Source organism: Lissotriton helveticus, chromosome 1_2 (genome assembly GCF_964261635.1).
Source record: "Lissotriton helveticus chromosome 1_2, aLisHel1.1, whole genome shotgun sequence".
NCBI lineage: Eukaryota > Metazoa > Chordata > Amphibia > Caudata > Salamandridae > Lissotriton > Lissotriton helveticus.
The window spans coordinates 146,686,820-146,708,990 of NC_136058.1; the positions used below are offsets into that span (position 1 = coordinate 146,686,820).

Below are 22,171 nucleotides of genomic sequence, written 5' to 3' on the forward strand. Positions count from 1 at the left end.
CTGATCGTTGAATTGCTATATGCTTATGTGATCATTTCTGTGAGGACATCATACACATATGAGCTTGAGGGTTATCCTCTTAGATGATCAGGACCTGTTGCACCAGCTAGAACTTGGCATCAAAAGGCCACACATAAGTTACTGCACCCAGACATGGGAGCAGGTTTTGGAAAAAACAGAAGCAGAACTGAGAATGAAGCTCTATGAAGGACATTTTGCAGCTCACTTTACCAAGGTGACTCAAAAGACTCCCAGATTGTGTTGCCAGAAGCCAGTGTTTAACTTGAACTGGTGGCTGCTGCTCATTTTTGGGGACCAACACATATTTTTCCACATCATTTTCGATAGACACTTCCCTTGGATCCTACTCCTGCCTGCTTTGGACTCCTCTCCTGTCTACTTCTATTTTGACTCATTCACTCTTGTTCCAATAATATATCCTTCATGGGAGGAGGAGAGAGGGGTTCCCTCCGACTGACTCCACTCACCTGTACATGTGTTAACATCCTTTCATCCTCGAGATGGATTTATCACCATTTATCTGAATTTGCTGCTGGAGATGCAGATTATCAGCAGTAGTGCATCCTGGATCAGGCAGCTCACTAGGGGTGTCTGGTAGTGGGGTAGGGAATGATCACGAATATAGACTTAAACTGAGCTATTAGAACGTCACACTGATTTTTTTCTTTTCTTCTTTCAGCTCTCTTGGTATCAGTGACATCTGAATGCCTACCCCTAGCAGGGACTCTTTGCTATCCACTGTCATATACTGGCAAGCATCTGGCTCTTCAGGGCAAAGGAAGGGCCTCTTGGGATACACTATTAGAGCACATCTGTCTCCAGTTGCCAGAACTGGATATTATTTTATTATACTTTCAGTTAATGCTGATAACTAACGGTGTGCTCCTAGCACAGGACATGCTTCAGAGGGCCATATTCGTAACTGGACTTCTTGGTTGTTTCCTGGCTTTTTTAAGAACTTGCTGATATCTGTGGGAGACCATTATGTAACCTCATGCATAATAAATGTGTGGAATTGCTACTCTTTGTATGAGAAGAAGAATAACATTTTTCACCCTTAATATTTTGTGAAATAGTGGCCGGATATTGGTAAAATAGTCAATACAGGCTTCCACGCACTACACCTTGCATTGCACAATACAACAATCCAGCTACTAATAAGTAGAGATGACCCAAAGACTCTCTTCTGTGCCCATGGCTTTCATGCAAGAGGCACTTGCATGAAAGAAAGAAATTCTGTGTCCTTCAATCTCCCATCCATGGGAGGAAGCATTGGATTTCCCATAAGACAACCAACATAATAGCTGGGTTGTGTCCACAGTGGCCTAGTGTACACAAAATGTTGGATTGGAATGCAGCCCTGAGTAGATTCCAGTGACTGAGATTCAGTTGAGCATTCCACACACCCTTTTTGTTTTTCTTTTGTTTCGGAAGGAAAGACCTCTTCTCCAGAAGAACTACTAACAATAGGTAACTTTGCTCAAGTACTTGCCTCTGTCCCAGAGCTATAACCCACTAAAGACTTCCACTGATAACATTTTGGAAGAAATCTTCCTAAACTAGAATACTACAAAAAAGTGTTCAACTAAACTGTTACTCCACACAAGAATATTAATTTGTTATTGTCACCATTTTATACTGGTGTTTGTAGGATTGCTTCATATTGATTGTTGCGTCAATTAACAAATATATCTCTATCTGAAACCTATGTTCTTTACCTCACTCCTGGGCTGATTTATTAAATATCAGGCTGGATCTTGCCTCCCTCATCCTTTATCATTGGTTTACACATTGAGTTCATCAAACTAATAGTTGCCAAGGGCACTTAAAGAAGTTTAGTTCCTTTCTGTGAATGGTTCACTCAGGTGATTTCAAAGCATGTTTGTGGTGAGTAGAACCATTGCTTCCCCCTTAACCTCCACTGGGTCTGTTAAATTTGGGTACCTAGGATCACAGTTTACCGCGGAAGCAAGATGGCGGCCGTGTGAGAGGAGCCGCGGAGCAGCAGCGGGATGTGGTGCAACATAACTCCATAGATCCTTCCCCCTCCCCACTGTAGGAACAGCCGCTAATCGCTTGGGATTACCTGCCAAAGGGTCGTTGAAACTTTGTATCACTCCAATGTTGGATTATTGTTGTCGCAGCAAGGCAGCAGGTATTGCCGGAGCCTGCAGGGGAAAGCAGTTTGCTGGGGCGGCCGGGATTTTGAGGCTGCTGACTGCCGTGCTGGCGTTCTGGGCTCGGCATCTGCAGCGCTGTGGGCGGAGTGCTGTGTTAAACCGGGCCGAAGGGGAGAGAGCAGTTTCCTGGAACGGATCTGGGTGGCGGCTGCGGAGACGGCACTCGAAGCGGACTACAGTAGGTATGGCCCCCAAGACGGTGTCCAGAGTGTCGGCAAAAGCAGAGGCAGCTGCAAAGAAGAAAGCGCAGGTAGCACAGGCTGCCCAAGCTGCTCAGGCTGTACAGGCAGTGTCAACCAAGGGGCAGCTACATGAAGATATACCAGAGATTGTTCCCCCGGCGGGGGGGCCGCCTGCCGTGGAACAAATAGAGTCACCCGAGCCAACGAAAAAGGGCAAACAAACGGCGACGCACCTAAGGCAGACTCCCTCTATATCGGAGCTGCTTGTCCGCAGCGGAAAAGGACATAAGAACGCGGCGGTGGCGGCACCCCATGTACCAGCCAAGGAGGTAGCGCTGAAGGACGCTAAAGATCCAGGTACAAGCGCTGCATGCACCCCTTTGCCGGAGGATGTAGAATGTATAACAGACACAATGGAGCAGGCTGCTGGGCTGTCTGTCGGCTCGATTGACGCAGGGGGGGTAGTGGCAGTACAGGGGCCCCCCGAGCCTACTGGTACAGGGACGGATGATCAAGGTAACGGGACTACAGCCAGCAATGATCCTATTGGCAAAGTCCCACTACAAGCTACGCGCATACCTGTTCTGGCGAACGATGAGCGATTAGAGGAGACTACAGGACAGAAGTTGGTGACAGGAGATGATGACAGGGAGAAAGATATTACACTGCCAGGCCCCCCTCTCACCCTGATGACTCTAACGGACTCTAGGGAGAGGGAGCAGGAAAGGGAGACGGAGAGTAACGAATGTTTCTACTCCCTATCTGAAGAGGCAGAATGGTCTGATGACGAGAGGAGCTCCTCTCAGGAGGGGAGCAACCTGGAGTCCGATAGTGACCTGGAACAGACCCCCCCTAGTAAGGCTAGAAGACCAGCCACCCAGGATAATGCTCACTCACAACCTCACAGGGATCTGGCCTGGGACCACTCCTCAGCTATGCCACTCCAGGGAAACCCTAATGCCGAGGTACCAGCTTCCCACCCTCCCTTGCTGGACGTTATCTACCAGACTATCCTCACACACAGGGAAGAAGCGAGACAGGACACTCGGAAATCACAGGCGGCAATGCGTAAGCTGCAAGGCGTTGTCAGAAAACTGTCTAAGGCACATGCCAATGTTGGGGATAGGGTTACTAACCTAGAGGAACGGATTGTGGCAACCGAATCAGAAGCTGCTGCGGCCTCACTTAAAGTTGACTCCCAGGCCGCCCAGGTTGTCGATATCCGGTGGAAGCTGGAGGACATGGAGAATAGGCTAAGACGCAATAACCTACGGGTACTGGGGATTCCGGAGGGGGCCGAGGGGTCAGATATCAGGGCCTTTATGATCAACCTATTTAAGAATGCTTTCCCGGAGCTCTCAGATTGGAATTGGTCATTAGAAATCCAGAGAGTCCATCGTACCCCATTCAGAGTACGCCCAGGGGCAGCTGGTGATAAGCCAAGGGCAGTCTTAATCTTTCTTGGGAACTTCATCCTCAGGCAAATCATATCTGACAAGGCTAGACCTGATGCAAGAAGATCAAGTGAGGGCTTGTCCTTTTTCGTTAGACCGGATTTTTGCCACGCAACGGTCGAGAGGCGTTGGAGACTACGACAGATGATCAAGCCTCTCCAGGACAAGCACATGCAGGTTTATTTAGTTAACCCAGCACAACTTAAGGTAGTAAGAGATGGCAAGACTCAATATTTTTCGTCTGAGGTGAAGGCAAAGGAGTTCCTGGACTCTCTGTGAACTAGAGGAGAGAAATGAAAAAAAAGAGGAGCAATTAGCAGGGCGCTGGGTCTGCCCCGGGACTCTCGGGTATCACTGAGCCAAGACATAAGGGTCTGAACTGTCACCGACCTCTATCTTTTTGAACTGTTTTATTGTAACCACTGATGTTTTTGTTTTCGTTACTGGGTATTCAGCACAGGTGGATGGTTTTTGGCTATCTGCTTCCTCTTCTTTTTTTTTTTTTAGTCCTGTGGGGGGGTAGGGTCTTAGGGGTAGGGTACACTATTTATGCATTCTGTTTTGTAATGGTAGTGGCACCCATGCACCACGCTGCTACACACATCCATCAGACGCACAGACCTCGGTCTGAGCGCTTCCAGTGGGAGAGGGAGGGGATCGGGGGACAGGAGGTTGGGGTGGGTACCAAGGGAGAGGGCAGGGGCCATGGGTGGCGGGTTGTGAGTGGGGGAAAAGCATTAAAAAATGAGAAAATGGGGGCGTGGCCAAGATGGCGTCGGAGTAGGACGCTTTCTCGAGCCTCTCCGACGCCGATCCTGCACAGCGGCTTATAGCGGGGTCCTGAGGCGTTCTCCCAGTGCTGCTTGTTCGGTGGAGGCTGCCGCTTGCTAGCGGAGTGTTCCGGTGTCGCCGCCTCGGTGAGGGGTGCCCGACAGGGGCTGTCCGGAGGGAACCGAGCCGAGGCCTGTGAAGCAGCGGCCTCGCGTGCCCGGGAGGCCGGAGACGGCGGAGCGGTCCTGGGCTCCGAAGTGGCTTTGGCGTGACCTCTACTACGCTGAACAGGTGCGGTGGACTGCGGACCGCGCCGGCCGAGGAATACTGGCTGATCGCCGTGTGAAGGTGCTTTGACGGACCGCACCGGGGACTGGAGCCACCGGGAGTGGACGGGGAAGCCGGCGGCGAGCTTGAGGGCAGCCCCTGAGACCTCCAATATCGGACGCTGTGCACAGACCCGGCAGGGGTAGAGTGAGCGGATTTCCCCCCCCCCCTCGGTGAGCCGCGGACTGGTGAACGTGTCGGCGGGGGTGGAACAGCGGAGCACCATGGTGGCGAGGCCCGGTTCCTCCCTGGGACACGTGCCACACTGAGGCCTTCCATACTTGGGCCGGGGGGCTGCGAGTAGCTAGGAGGCCGGCGCGGGATCTCTACGCGCCGGCATACCGCCAGCGGCGCCGAGCTGAATGGGAGGCTGCACAGTGGTAGTAAAGGGGCTTTAATTCATCTGTGGCCTGCTAATGGACCGTATGGAGTGACCTGCCTGTGCGACTGTGACGCAGCCCCCCGGGGGAAGCCCCGCCGGCGTGGCTACGACCTTCGACTACACGCTGGCGCCAGGGGAAGCGGAGACCTTGCGGCTCGCTGACGCGGTTCTGGAGACCGGGGCGCTTGATCCGCTGGCCCACCCAGGGTTTGGGCCTCCATAGGGCCGGAGGGCCCCTGAGTACTAGCGGCATCACTGCGTTGAAGAGGCCTGGTGGAAGAAGAACCGCTCTTTGGCCGGTGCTCTCATATCGGAGAGGGCGAACAGTGTCTTCAGCGGACCGCTCCGGTGCGGTGCATCGCCGGTCCGCATCTCGGCCTACCGGCTGCGGTTGTCCTGGGCCCAGGTGGCAGTGCGTGGGAGCAGACCGCAACCATGTCCAACTCGCAGCGCAGGGGGGGGAAGGCGGGGAAGGAAGTCGCCCCCAAATCGTCGCAGCAACCGGCGTCGCCAGGGGCCGGCGGTCCCTCCAGGTCATCGGACGATGAGGCGCCGGCAACTAAAGCCTTCATGAAGGAACTTTTCGCGACTATCAAAGAGGACATCTCAGAGCTTCGTACCCAGCTGGCCTCGGATCTCAGGGAGGTGCGGAGAGATGTGGATGGGATTGGGGAGAGAGTGGCGACGTTGGAAGACCATGACCTTAGCATTGCGAACGATGTGCACCAACTCCAACAGGATATCATACGCCTCACAGAGCAAAATCTGGACTTGCAATCACATGCAGAGGATTTGGAGAACCGCTCCAGACGAAATAACATTCGCATCAAGGCAGTGCCATGGGACGGGGAAGCGGGAGACCTGCGTGAGTATGTCCTAGCGCTGTTTCTCCAGATCCTGGAGGACGAGGAGATGCGTGACGTCCAGATGGATAGAGTGCACAGAGTGGGACTGCCCAGGAGGGGAGGGGGTCCACCGCCAGATATCCTCGTCTGCGTACATGATTTCCAGTTGAAGGAAAAGATATTGCGGAAAGCGAGAACCACTGCTTCGCTGCAATTCAGGGGCCATCACCCCCAGCTTTACCAGGACCTGGCGGCGTCGACCTTGCAGAAACGAAGGGACTTCCGTCCTGTGACCGCCTTTCTCCGGGAGCGTGACATATCCTACTCCTGGGGACATCCTTTCCGGATCATCTTTCGATGGGAGAATCGGTTGCGTCAGATCCGTTCCCTGCGGGAGGCGACGGAGCTTCTGGGCATTGAGGACACAGAGCCATCACAGGAGCCGCGGGGCTCCCCATTCCGGAGACGGCGTCGTTCTTCCTCGTGGCACAGGGTAGGCCCGTCCCAGGAGCGGCGGCGGCCTGATCCGGCAGCTAGGGAGCAGGAGAGAGGGGAGGCAGTTGCCTCGGTGGCCTCCGCCACTATGACGGATTCTCAGACGAGCTCTGGAGCAGCGTGACCCCGTTCTTATGGAGTGGCGTCGGAGGGGCTCTTGGCCTGAGGTCCCTGGGGTACTATAGTACTTTTGGAGAAGACACCCCAGACCTTGGACCTGGGGGTCCCTAGGAGGGCCCCCCTGCCCCAACCCCGGACCGACGGGGAACTTTTGGACCTGGACCTTCTGAAACTGAAGATCGCGCTGTTCAGGTTCAATGCATTGACTTGCATTTTGTTATTCTTTGTTCTTGGGGGGTTAGGGGTGGGATTGTTGGCGCTCTAACCTTGGGTGCTGTGGTGGGATTTTTTGGGTTGGGGAGGGAAGTTCGGGGAGTGGCGGCGACGTTGTGTGACGAGTGGGTGTGGAGAGTGCCTTGGGCAATGGTCCCTTTTTTTTTTTGTGATTTGTATATGGCTTGGGGACCCACCTTTGTTATTCCTTGCATTACCTGGGACTATGGGTGACACACGGGACTTGCGGACTGCACGGGCGGGCCTTCTGGGTTGGTCGGGGCTGGGGTTCTTCCCTGGGGTCCCTGTAATTATCTACCTCCTCTGGGCTAGGCTTGAGGGGTGCGTGTGGGTCCGATGCGAGCACCGTGGCTGTTTGGCTGAGAGCATGGCGTGGAGTCTGTATACTTCCTTATGTCTGTCAGCATAGGAACATGGAACGTGAAGGGTCTTAACTCTCCGCAAAAGAGACAGAAACTCTGGAAGTACATCCTAGATCACCATTTGGATGTGGTGGCTCTCCAGGAGACCCACCTGGCTAGGAAGGATGAGTTGAGGCTACGGCATCGGCAGTTCCCCCTTATCTATAGGGCCTCTGCGGCCACAAAGCACAGGGGGGTGGCCCTACTCTTTCGGGCCTCCCTGCATTTTCAGCCCATGGGAGTGAGTGTGGATAGGGACGGCCGGTGGCTATTGGTGAAGGGATTGTTACGGGGGCGCTTGTGTACCTTTGCTGTGTTATATGCCCCTAATGCGGGACAGAATGCCTTTCTGCGGGATCTGTTGGACGGGATGGGGGACTTTGTGGAGGGCCATTTACTTTTGCTAGGCGATTTCAATATGGTATGGGACAGGGGCTTGGATAGCTCTGGAGGTCATAGGGCGGACGCTGGCGTCTTCTCAGACGATACTAAAAAGCAGTTGGGTGACCTAGGACTGATCGACAGTTGGCGCTTTCTCCACACGCAGACCAGAGACTACACCTTTTTTTCCAACGTACACCACTCGTATTCCCGCATAGATTATATCTTGATGAGTCAGGCCCTTCGAGGGAACGTACAATTGGCTAGCATTTTCCCACTCTCGTTATCGGATCATAGCCTTGTGGTTCTGGGACTGCATTGGGCCGCCGGGGGGGATGGTTGGCGCAAGTGGTATTTCCCAGCGGCACTAGTGCGAGATGAGGTGTCGTGTAAGGCCTTGCGCAAAGCAATTGGTGATTTTTTCCTTCTTAACCCGCCGTCGGACACATCGGTGTATACCACATGGGATGCGTGCAAGGCCTCCTTACGGGGCACGTGCCTCGCTCTCAACGCGAATCTGAACAGGCTGAGGCGCGCAGAGAGGGAGGCTCTGGAATTGGAGTTGGCTACTTTGGAGCAGGCCCACAAGGCGAACCCCTCCAGGGTGACTCTTCGCCCCCTAACGGCGGTCCGTGGGAAATTGAGGGCCCATTATAATAACAGGGCGGAATTCACGCTTTTGCGACTCCGACGCACCTCCTATTCCCAGGGCAACAAGATCGGACGCCATCTTGCCCGGCAGCTCCGGGACAAACGCGAGAAGGAATATATCGGGGGCATTCGGGATCCTGCGGGCTCTGTTCAGCATAAAGACGCGGACAAAGCGGCCATCTTCGGGCGCTTTTATGCGGCGCTCTACTCAAGCGATGCTCTCGATCCTGACGCACAATCCAGATTCCTGGAGGGCCTATCTCTCCCGCAAGTCTCTAGGGAGTGGAACGAGTCTCTATCCTCTCCCATCACTAGGGAGGAAGTTTTGGATGCCATTGGGGGTCTGAAGCTGCACAAGGCCCCCGGGCCTGACGGCTACACGGCCCTTTTTTACAAAACGTTTGCCTCTGAAGTGTGCGACTACCTAGTCTCCCTCTTCAATGCAATGGCGATTGATGGCAGGACCACGGATTCTATGGCTGAGGCTTTGATCAGTGTTATTCCCAAACCGGGGAAGGACCCTGCTTTTTGTACGTCCTACCGCCCGATAGCACTTCTCAACCTGGACGCCAAATTGTATTCTTCTATCTTGGCGGGCAGGATGCAGGATCTGATGCCTGCCCTGATTCATCCTGATCAATCGGGATTTATTAAGGGCAGACAGACCCACGATAACCTACGTCGCGTCATACACCTCATCGAAAAGGCGGAGCGTTTTCGCATGCCCGCGGTGTTAGTAGGGCTCGACGCAGAGAAGGCTTTCGACCGCGTCGACTGGGGGTTTCTGCACCAGACGCTGTTGGCCTTCGGCTTCTCGCCTTCTTTTGTGAGGATGATTGAGGCTAATTACAGTGGGCCCACGTCCCGTGTGCTTATCAACGGCCATAGATCCGCGAGTTTTCGCCACTCCCGAGGGACGCGCCAGGGCTGCCCCCTCTCGCCCCTTCTCTTTGCTCTTAGCATTGAGCCATTGGCGTTAGCGGTGCGAGACAACGAGGGGATTCTGGGTCTTCCCTTTACGGGCGAGCAGCACAAAATCTCACTCTTTGCGGATGATGTCTTACTGTCTATCAAGGAACCGGCGCTGTCGCTGCCGCATGTCCACTCTGTGCTTTCTGCTTACGAGGCGGTCGCGGGATTTAAGGTTAATTTTGATAAATCCTTCATCCTGAACCTGACCCTCTCGGCCGGGGAGGTGCAAGTGACCAGGCAACTCACTCCGTTAGCTTGGGCGACGGAAACCTTGCTATACCTGGGCGTGCGGTTGACTTCATCCGTGAATGCCCTATTCCACGCTAATTTCCCCCCGATGCTTTCCTCGATGCGGACTGAGTTGGATCGTTGGAAGCCTAAATTCATCTCGTGGCTGGGCAGGATTCACGCCCTAAAAATGGTGCTCCTTCCCAAACTGTTGTATTTATTTCAGGCCTTGCCTATTCCGATAGGGCTAGACTATTTCCGCCGATTGAAGACCATGATGCTGCGGTTTGTCTGGCAGGGAGGCCGAGCACGGCTTCCATTCCACGTCCTGAGGCGCCCACGCTTGGAAGGGGGAGTAGGCTTCCCAGACATGCATCTGTATTACAAGGCTGCTCAACTAAGGGTCATAGTGGAGTGGTCCCAACAGGAGTCGGAAAAGCATTGGCTCCACATGGATCGTAGCATTGCAGGCCGCTCCGTCTGGGATCTGGTTTGGAAGCCTAAGGCGGACCGCCCCAAGAATGCTTACATTAGCACCCCCACGAGTTCGGTGCTGAAGGTGTGGGACACGGTAAGTGGTGACGACCGTTGGACCACGTTCCCGTCCCCATTCACCCCGATTCACTTCAATCCGGCCTTCCCCCCGGCCCTCGCGGAGGGTCCCTTCGACGTTTGGAGGAAAGGGGGCTGTAGGGCCCTCACCCACCTGTTTCATGGCGCCGTACCCCTCACTTTCCACAACTGTATGAGGGACTACGATGTCCTCCCGACGGAACGCTTTCGGCATCTCCAACTCCTACATTGGGCGACATCACCTGCCGTGATAGATGCTGCCACCAGACCCTTGTCGCGATTTGAGTCCTTTCTTCTTCGCACTGCTACCATGAGGGGTACGATTTCTTTTCTGTACAAATTATTATTGGATACTGCTGTGTCTCCGCGTCCCCGTTATCTAGACCATTGGGAATCCACTCTGGGGAGGGACATCTCTGCCAACGAATGGCGGGCCCTATGGAGAGATGTTACAGCGCACAATCACTCTACTGACCTCAGAGAAGCCCATATGAAACTCATCTTTGATTGGTACATGTACCCCGCCAAATTACACCGCATATTCCCGGCCACCTCGGATAGATGCTGGCGGGGCTGTGGGATGCTGGGAGACTTTAAGCATATTTGGTGGGATTGCCCCTCCATTCAGCCGTTCTGGGCTGAGATTCTGTCCCACATTAGAGACATTTTGGGGTATCCGGTTCCGAATTCCATGGACTTTGTCCTATTAGGGCTTAGGGATCCACTACTTGAATACCAGACCAGGGCGGATAAGCGTGTCATGTGGTTGTGTTTGGGTGCGGCCAAGGTGACTCTGGCGGCAGCGTGGAAGTCTCCGTCTACCCCGGCTATTTCCTTGTGGCATGCTCGACTGTGGCGTCTGTTGAGCATGGAACGCCTCTCTGACATCTTCCTGGGGAACTACAAGAATTTCATGTACAATTGGGGCTCACTTGTACGATTTCTGTCCCGAGGTTTGCCCTCCGCTGTATGCCCGTCAATGCTGCGGTCTCTCCATCTTTTCCAAATTTGATTTCCAGGATGTCTGGATTGTTTGGTATGTTTGTTGGTCGCCGCCACTGGGGGGAGGGTGATGTTGGGGAGGGACGAGGGTGGGGGGAAGTTGGGGTAAGTGTCTTTAGTTCTTCCTCCTTGCTGCTCTCTTGCGGCGACTAGCTATGCTTTGGGAGGGTCACTGGGCCGTGAGCGGAGTTCGGGCGGTCTTGTCGACCTGAGGGTGCCTATAGTGGACTTGACCTTCTTATTGCTTGCGGACTATGGAACCATACCACCCTTCCTCTTCGGATGAGCCCCTCTCCCCCCCTTATTTTTGCACCCCCTGTGTGGGGTTTTGTGGCGGCGTGTCGCCTATCTTTCTTTTTCCTTTCTGTTTCCCCTCTTGCTGTCTACCCCTCCTTCTATTTTCAATTGATATATTGCAAAAATAAAAAATTTATAAAAAAAAAAAAATGAGAAAATGCGGTATAAAGTCTGTCTTTTCGAGGTATAATGTATATGGTTTGGAAATTGTCCTTATTCAAACTCTGGCAATGAGAACTAGGAGACGACAGAAAAATAAGGATGTTGAGCTTTAGTATATACTCGATCAATATAGGGGGGCTGAACGACTGGAGAAAGAGAGCTAGACTGGCGGAGTTTATTAAATCTGAACCCATTGATATCCTGTGTATGCAGGAAACGCACCTACCTTGGGCGAAAAGACAGCTGCTAAGGGTTGGTAGATTTGATGTTTTGTCATGCTCCTCTTAGACTTCACCAATAAGGGGGGTAGTAATTCTAGGTAAAACAATGCTGGTGGGAGCTAAACGAGCTAAATCGGATCCATTGGGTAGATGGGCCTTGGTGGAGCAGGAGTGTGGCTTAACAATCTGTGGGATTTACGGATCAAATCAGGATGACCCAGCAGTCTTTGAAATACTGGAGGGGGAATTGTCAACCTGGCCTGCACCCATTTTGGAGTGCAGTGATTTTAATATCTCAATTGATTTGACTAAGAGAGTACCATATACGGGTAGGAAGCCAAGGGTCTCCAGGGCACTTCTCTCAATGATGCATTCACACGGTTTAACTGACATATGGGGGACAAAGCACCCCGACGATCCAGGGTTCACATATTTCTCATGCCCTCACCAGAAGTACAGTAAATTGGATTATTTCTTAATTTCATCTGTAGAAATCAGTATGGTTAACATTATGAAGCTCCCCAAGGTGCTCTCGGATCATAGCCCACTGGTAATTAGATATAGTGGTCTAGGGCCGGTCAGAAAAAGCAGGGCCTGGACATTCAATTGGAAACTTCTGTCTGATGCTCCTTTCGTGGAACATCTACGGAAATGGGATCGGGAGTTCTTCGACGCTAATCGATACAGTGCCTCGAGGAACTCTGTCTGGGACTCATTCAAGGCAGCACTAAGGGGGGAGGTCACCAGCTATACTGCCCAGGCTAGGAAAAAATTACAGGCTGGGAAGAATAAGCTCCTAGCAGACTTAGTCAAGGCAGAAGAACAGCACTGTCTTGATCTGACACAAGGGAAGGAAGGTAGGGAGAGTCGAACCAGTATCTGTCTGATTAAAGCAGAATTGCAGAAACATCTGGCCGAAAAGGCAGCGACAGAATACTCGACGTATTGGAGGAAAATGTACGAGACAGGGGAGCAGGCCGGGAGGGCATTGGCATTGAGAATTAGGCAAGATAGCGTTAAAAATGTAATAATCAGTATCCACGAGGATGGACGGGATTTTGTGGTGCCCCAGGACATCCTCTCGGTGTTTGCAAATTTTTATCAAATCCTGTACAAGGAAGAAATAGGGGATGCATGTCTGGATGGCCGCTACCCGGACTTAAGTCCCAAATTGGGACCGCTCGAGATGGGAAATCTAGAGAGCGATGTAACGGCCGATGAGGTACGGGAAGCATTACTCAATTTGGCTGCTGGCAAAGCTGCTAGTCCTGACAGCATTCCCTTGGAGCTGTATAAATGTCTATCTGTTGAAGTCGCTCTGATGTTATTGGATTTATTTAATGGAATCATCTGCACGGGCAAAATCCCCGAAACATGGAGGGATACTAATATAGTGGTCTTCCATAAAAAGGGAAAGCCAAGAGAAAGCCCAGGGTCCTATAGGCCGATCTCCCTCATAAATTCGGACAACAAGCTCTACGCGAAGATCTTGGCCACGCGGTTGGGGAGGATCATTGGTGGGCTCGTCTCCCCCTGGCAGCATGGGTTCATCCCTGGTCGTGGAACGACGGACCATATTAGAAGAGCAATCTCGTTGTTTGAGGCACATGCAGCGGGGAGGAGGAGGATTGCCATGATCCTCCTCTACGCAGAAAAAAACGTTCAACCACGTTAGATGGCAGTATCTGTGGGGCGTCCTTGTGGAGAGAGGCTTTGGCCCAAAAATCCTGACTGCTATAAAGGACATGTATTGTGACCCGGTGGCGCGAATCCAGATGATGGGTCAGAGCTCAGATAAGATTACGATAAGCAGAGGTACCCGTCAGGGGTGTCCCTGCTCGCCTATTTTATTCGCATTATATATCAACCCGCTGGTCAGGCAGATATTGGGGAATCATAGCATTAAGCCGGTAATAACCAGCGGGTTCGAGAGTAAAATATTAGCGTATGCCGACGATCTGGCAGGTATTACATCAGAGCCTGCCGAGACCATGCGAACTTTGGTGGAAATCACTAAGCAATTTGGAAATTACTCTGAGTATCGTCTGAATGAGGCAAAAACTCTCTAAGGACATCGCCAAACTCGATCAACGGTATGTCAACTCTGCGACCTATCTCGGGGTAATAATTAATGCAGCAACAGGCTCAATCGTTCAAGATAATTTTAATCCACTCCTTAAAAAAATCGAGATAGATTTGAAGCGTATGGATCCACTTCATCTGTCCCTTATAGGTAGGACAAATGTGCTAAAAATGACAATGTTGCCTAAACTTCTCTATCTATTTAGATCCATCCCTTATTTAATCGAGGAGGGGGTGATAAAAAAATTTGGGTCTATTTTTAACAGTTTCCTGTGGCAATATGGCAAGACTTGGCGGGCAGCAAAATACATGACCCTCCCCCAGGAACGCGGAGTGTTTAGGAGCTCCAAATGTAAGATTCTATCATTGGGCCTGTTTGCTGACTCAGATGTCTACCCTATTTGAACCTACACCTAGTGAAAAATATACCCAGGACCCGACCTCCGATTTGTATGCCCTCCCATCAATATATGAACTTTTGATGGGAAAGGAGGCCGTAGGCGCACTGCTGAGAAAAACTGGTTGCAGATTCTTTAAGAAAACCCGGCACAAGGTTCCTCTTGGCGCCTGGGATCTGTGGAAAACACTGCAGAAAATATTACAGATCCCTAGGATTAATACGTATACGCCACTGTGGAAATCAGGTTTCTTTCCGAATCTGAGCGTGGACGGGGCCTGGAAATGCTGGGAACAGCAGGGTATCCAGACAGTGGGGGATGTAATGCTGAATGGCAGTATTATGACACTCGATGCCATACAGCAGAAGTATGGTTTGCCGACCGGCCAAAGCTTTAAGTATTTCCAGGTCTCGCAAACGCTTAAAGCTGTTGGCTTTGACGCCGCTCTTGGCACTCGCAGCCCCACACTCGCATATCTATTGAAAGGAGGAAATAGGATCCGGGTTATATACCAAGAATTAACCGAAAAGGTACCAGATGATCTCGTAAAGAACGAGGCCGCCTGGGCAGCTAAACTGCAAGATCCAGATGCAGACCTCGACAAAGCTCTATATCTGGATAGGCAGGTACTCCGATCCTCAAATCTGAAGGTACAGCATTCTAAAACTCTCTTTAATCTGTACTACACTCCATCTAAGTTGTATGACTGGGGTATGAGGACGGATAGTAATTGCCCCAGATGTCAGAAAGGCCCGGGGGATTTGTTGCATATGTTTTTTTTTGCAAAAAGCTTACCGCGATTAAAACCGAGATCGAGAAATTCCTAGAGGGGCTGCTAGGCTCTGAGATCAGTCTATCCCCGACAGTGATGATTCTCGGGAGCGATAGTAAGCTGGGTTTCAGCAGCGCAGAAACGGAGGCATTTATTTTCCTGGCTGTTGCCGTCCTACGTATTCTGCTGTCAGCTGCCTGGAAAGACCCAAATGCACAGACTTTTTCAATGTGGCTTGCCAGGCTTCTCGCTATCCATAATATAGAATCTATGCTGTATTTGCACAAGGGTAGGAAACTACGTGACTTTGGCTGTAAAATAAGGGCCCCCCTGAAAGAGTGGAGGGAGGGTCAGGTTTTTAAATAAATAATCAATCAGGGTTGGGCTGCGGGAGATTTGATATTTGTAAATCCCCCTTGATATAACGTATTGATCATCGGTAAAATCTTAGCTGGTAATGTATATATATTGATAGGTATACTCATATGTTGCCTATTTATATATTTATATATTTATGTCTTGTACGGATCTTTTCTCTGCTCTTTAAATGTTATTATATCGAATTGTATTTATAATCTGATCTGCTAGTATCTTTCTTTTAGGACCCATTGTTTTATGAATTGACTTGTATTACTACTGTATAATTACTTGTTTTTTGATACCGTATAAATTCTCAATAAAAAAAAAGGATCACAGTTTACCATATATCATTGGTAAGTGATAAGTGAATGCAAAAAAACAGCAACACTTTCCTTGAAAATTCCACTCTCAGACAAATCAACAAATAGTATACCTTCTGCAAACCAATAGGCACTCCTTATGATATCAGTACACCATTGTTTATATAAAAAGGTTTTGTTTCCCCCTAATGCTAGATTTCCATACAACAATGGTATACAATCTGTGGGCACTGCAATTTACCATTTGTATCCAAGGACTAGGGGTACTTCTGCATTCCAACTGCATTGAGTGTGTGTTCCCTCTGTACTTTTGAGTATGTAATGCTATGTGTACAAGTTGTGTCCCAAAGCCCTACATAGGGATATCAAATGGGGCAACTTTGACAAAGAAAAAGAGGTCCCTTTTGTTGTCACCAGTAAATACCCTAAGAAAATGACTTGTCTTAATTCGTAATCACCTCAAACAAATATGGTGGCGGCTTTTGAGTTAATTTTGAGGGAGGTGAAATCTAACCTCGTGTACGATGCTCCCGCTTGTAATTCCACAACTCAGGCTGGTTTGATTCAATTTGTACTAAGACTCTAGCTAATCTTCAAAAAGCCCTTAAGTCAATCTCTAGGATCAGACCCTGGTCAGACTTTCCTGCCAACAATATAAAGAGGTCAGAAAGGACAGACAATAAGTACAGAAAGAGGAGGCCTGGGACCGCCTTCATCAGACTGCACTTATAAACAACTCAAGAACATTTTGGGCGCTAATTCTCCGTTCCTGACGAACACTTCAGGTCCTATGCTTGAGACCCATGTGGCTGAAGACACCTGGATTGAACATTTCTATAAAACCTTTGGCCTTATATATGATGGCCTGGTATCTCACCCAAAAGGTACCCTAGCAACATCCAACACATTTTTATTATTTGATGAACCTGAGGTCAAGTGTGCCTTAGAGTAGGAATAAGGAATAAGCCCCCTGGTCCGGACGGTGCACTAGTTGACTTCTTTTTTGAGAATATGAACCTGTGGGGACCCTTCTTAAACAATGTTTTTAACACTATAGCTAGAGTGGGGCCACCAGAATCATGGTCCAAAACAATTATTGTCCCAATGTATGAGAAAGGTAATAAATCACTTCCTAAAAATGATAGACCCATTTCTCTGTTGGATGGCACTGCCAAATTGATGGGATGAGTCTTATTACACGAATCACTGACAGAATATCGACTCTAAGAATATCGACCTACAGAAACATTGACGCTGGAATATCGAAGGTAAGTATAACGACATCCTATCTACGACAAGGTAAGTACAAAAATATCGAAACTAAAATATCGATGTTAAAAATATCGTAATTAAAAATATCGTTTTTTCAGTTAAAAATAAATGTGTAAAATAAAGTAAATAATACTAATAAATAAAATAAACATAGTTAAAAATATTTAATATTGTTTAAAATTAATAAATGATACATATACAATAATAAAACATTAATTAAACATATACATAAAATATATAATATATACTTACTTAATAATAACTTTTAATAATTATTTTAATTACTTATAGCTTACTTATAAATACTGTAAATTACAAATACATCTACACACATAAAATAATAACATAAATAAAAAGTATATAATTGTTTAATAAATTAAAAAAATTAAATATACCTTCAAAATATTCAAAATTAATTAAATACTACATTATCTAAAATAATATAAAAAAAATTTAAATAAAAAATAAATAAAACTACTATTTAAAGTCCAAAAAACCTACAGTAATTAAAATATTGGATAGCTTAGAAAGTAAAATAACTATTCCCACTCCAAAAAATGCAACATTAGGGAAAGCGTTGGATAGCGGGTGGGTAAAAATTACTATTCCAACTCCAGAGTGTGAAACCGTAGGGAAAGCGTTGGATAGCGTAGAGGTGAAAATTACTATTCTCACTCCAAAGAGTGCAACAGTAGGGAAAGCGTTGGATAGCGGGAAGGTAAAAATTACTATTCCCACTCCAGAGAATGCAACATTAGGGAAAGCGTTGGATAGCGTAGGGGTAATAATTACTATTCCCACTCCTGTGAGTGCAACACGGGAAAGCTTTGGATAGCAGGTGGGTAAAAATTACTATTCCAACTCCAGAGTGTGAAAGAGTAGGGAAAGCGTTGGATAGCGTAGCTGTAAAAATTTCTATTCCCACTCCAGAGAGTGCAACAGTAGGGAAAGCGTTGGATAGCGGCAGGGTAAAAATTACTATTCCCACTCCAGTGAGTGGAACAGTAGGGAAAGCGTTTGATAGCGTAGGGGTAAAAATTACTATTCCAGCTCCAGAGAGTGCAACAGTAGAGAAAGCGTTGGATAGCGGGTGAGTAAAAATTACTATTCCCACCACAAAGAGTGCAACATTAGAGAAAGCGTTGGATAGCGGGAAGGTAAACATTACTATTCCCACTCCAGGGAGTACAACAGTAGGGAAAGCGTTGGATAGCGAAGAGGTAAAAGTTACTATTCCCACTCCAGAGAGTGCAACAGTAGGGAAAGCGTTGGATAGCGGGTGGGTAAAAATTACTATTCCAACTCCAGAGTGTGAAACAGTAGGGAAAGCGTTGGATAGCGTAGGGGTAAAAGTTACTATTCCCACTCCAGAGAGTGCAACAGTAGGAAAAGTGTTGGATAGCATAGAAATTAAATATAACATACTTATAAATAATGTTTATATTTAAAATAATTAATAATTTAAATTTGAAACCAACATCATTTACAAATACATATTAATAATTATTAAAAACATAATTACAATTGAATAATTTACTAACAATAAATTAACAATAAATACCAATACGTATTAATTAATCAATATTAGTTACCAGATAATAAACATTGAACAATGAAATATTTTTCAAAACCAAATACGTATTTATTATTAAAAATTGATTACCAATTAAAAAACTTTTAAACAATAAAATTATTTTTTATACCCAAAAATACTTTTTATAAATCATTAATTACCAATTATTAAAAAATAGTTTCCAATTAAAATAAATTACTTACCAATTAAAAAAATGTAACAATTACAAACATTAATTACCAATTACAAACATTAATGAGCAATTAAAAAAATAATGACCAATTAAAAAAATGAATAACCAATTACAATAATTAATTACCAATTAAAAAATGAATTACCAATTACATACAATAATCACCAATTAAAAAATGAATTACCAATTACAAATATTAAATACCAATTAAAAAAAAAATTTATCAATTACAAAAATTAATTACCAATTACAAACATTAATTACCAATTAAAAAAACGAATTAACAATTAAAATAATTAATTGCCAATTCATAATTAATTAAAAATGAATTTATTATCAATACCAATAAATTAAAATAAATAATTATGTAATTACAATTAAAATACTTCCCACCCAATTCCCCTATAAACCCACTACCCGCTACAAAACTTAAATGCAAAAATTAATTAAAATTAATTTGTCATTCCTAAAAAATAATAATTTTTTTTTTTTTTTTTTTTTTTTTTTTTTGGGTTATAAACTTTTATTCAGTGACAGTACATACACACAGCTCCATGCCCACAACCCGGAGGCCGGCAGCAATGTAATAAACATACAAGATCATCATGGTAGAATCGGCAGGTCAACGGAGCAGGAGCTCCACAGAGAACAATGGACACCCTGCCCCTTCTCCACTGTTTGAGCACACATACCCTAAGACCCATGACCTACCCTTCCTAACCTCGCCCCCTCTTTTGGAGCCCACCCAGTCCCATTGTGTGACATGTGTGTTGGTATGGAATATCTGTCCGTCCCCTGAAAACAAGCGTATAACTTCTCTCGCAACCACCCCTCCTGAACTTACCCCCTACCCCCCCAACTACCCCTGTGCTTGCCTCTGCGTGAGTTCCAGACCTATGCCTCCACCCTACCCGCCCTCCCAAACGTGACATACCCTCCCCCCGCTCCAAACCTCTGAGCCCCCTGTGTACTGTGGCAACCCGCCCTGCAAGTAACACACTGGAAACAGCGGCAAAAGGACACACTAGGAAGTACTTCCCATCGCCCCCGGAGATTCAGCCGGCTACTTGTCCAGATCTCCACTAAGCACTTAAACACCAAGTATAGAGCCCTGAGCCTCAGCGTCCTCCTCTCCTATCGGATTCTCCTCCTCCTCATGCCCCGAAGCCGCGTCAGACTTTTTGGTAGAATATGTTAGGTATTGGTCCCAGAAATTTTTCGGTCTGCTGCGAGGGGGTAGAAGCTCGCTATAAAGCTGTGACTGAGTGCACCCGTATAGCATATCTCTGGACCATCCATCTTTGGTCGGGAGAGGACCTCGCATCCAACATCGCGCCACCAGTCGACGGGCCATTATGAGTCCCAGGTCTGCAAGGCGGCGCATCGCCGGTGGGAGAATTTTAGAATGTCCCAGGAGCGCCAGCGCCGGGTCTACCGGTAACTCAGTCTCCAGTATGGTGCACAGCTCCCCAAAAACGTCAGCCCAGAATCTGTTGATGCCCGGGCATGTCCACGCAAGATGCATGAAATCCGCAACCGGGGAGTGGCAGCGCTCGCACTCCGCTGATTGTCGGAGGCCATACCTGTGTAGGCGTTCAGGGGTGTAATACACTCTTTGGAGGAATTTAAAATGAATAAGTCTATGTCGAGCGTTCATGGAAACCTTTCTGGTGTTGCGGCAGCAGTATTCCCACATAGCGTCGCTTATTTCTGCCCGCAGATCCCGTTGCCATGCCGATCGGGCTTTGGAGATAGCGTGTTGGCCGCCACGCTGGCCTATTCGATACAGCCTGGACACCAGGTGACTAGGGGATGGCGTCTTGATAACGTACGTCAGTTCCGGGGTTTCCGGAGGCTCCTGCATGGTCGCGCCCAACATGACCCGTAATGCCGCGCGGAGTCTGTGGAAATGGAAGCGCTGCAGTAGCGTGGCAGGCGGCCTTGACTGCGCCAGCTGTGTCCAGGTGATCGCTGTGCCCTCTTTGAAAAGGTCACCCAGTTTGAGGATGCCCAATTGTCGAAGCGCGCATAGGACCCCCTTCTCCCGTAGAGGTGAGAGCCACACAGCCCAGTCAATTGGGACCAGTGGGGAATACAAAAGATCCTGTCCGTGACTCCGAGCCAAAGAGTGCCACGCATGATTAGTCGCTGTTATTGAATCCAATGCACCAACCCGGCGCGAGGTCGGTTCAAACACCGTGGCCGGAGCGGGAAGAGGGGAGGCGAAAAGGGTTTCAAGTATCACGTGGGGGATGTTACGATCCCCGTGAGTCCACGTGTGCAAATGTGTTGCTTGCGCAACCCTATAGTATCTCTCTAGGTCAGGCGCACCTAATCCTCCTTGTTCAAATGGGAGTGTTAGGATTTGCCACTGTATCCTCGGTTGCTTGCCCCCCCAGGCCAACCGCGTGAGAGCCTGTGTCAGCGTCTTAAAGAAAACCTTCGGTAAAGTCACCGGGATGGTGTTGAACAAAAACAGGAACCGGGGCAGCACTATCATTTTCATCAGGGCAATGCGATCCGAGAGGGAGAACGGTAATTTGCACCACCTGTCGATATCGTCAGACAGTTTGGAATAGGCCACCCCATAGTTTTCCCTCACTAGTACGTCTGGGTCCGGGTGCAACTGTATGCCCAGATACCGAACCGGATCCTCCGACCACTGTAGCGGATAGTCCATCTCAAACTTACTCGTAGCTGGGGTCAGCGGAAACGCGACGGATTTGCTCCAGTTAACTTTCAGTCCCGATAACGCTCCGAACTGGACTACTTCCCGCAACACAGAAGAAAGATTGAGCTCGGGGTCCCTAACATAGAGGAGAGTATCGTCAGCATACGTGGAGATGCAGATCTTGTACGTAGGGAAGCTAATTCCCTCGAGACTATGGTATTCCCTCAGTGCGCACGCTAGAGGTTCAGCCACGAGTGCATACAGCAGTGGTGATAGAGGGCAGCCCTGCCTGGTGCCTCTGCGGATTGCGAAGGCGTCCGACACTCTGTTGCCCAGGCGAATTCTAGCCGATGGTTCATAATATAACGCACCTATCATCTGCAGGAAGGGTTCTCCCAGGCCCAGCTTCCGCAGCACTCTGATCATGAAGGGCCACTCAACGGAGTCGAACGCCTTTTCCATGTCAAGAAATACAGCTAGCGCCCTACTCTCCGGTTTTACATGTTGCATTGTCCCCAGTACAGTGCGTATGTTGTAGGTAAGACTCCTGGTGGGGATGAAGCCAGCCTGCTCGGGAGCAACTAGTTCCGGGATCAAGAGAGCAAGACGTGTCGCCAGGACTTTGGCGTAT

At 48.6% G+C, this 22,171-nt stretch overlaps 1 protein-coding gene across 1 annotated transcript in view; it reads right to left on the minus strand.

The window, feature by feature from the left end:
- Positions 1–22,171, minus strand: part of CIMAP2 (ciliary microtubule associated protein 2) — a 204,049-nt gene that overhangs the window by 33,492 nt on the left and 148,386 nt on the right. The window lies entirely within an intron of this gene.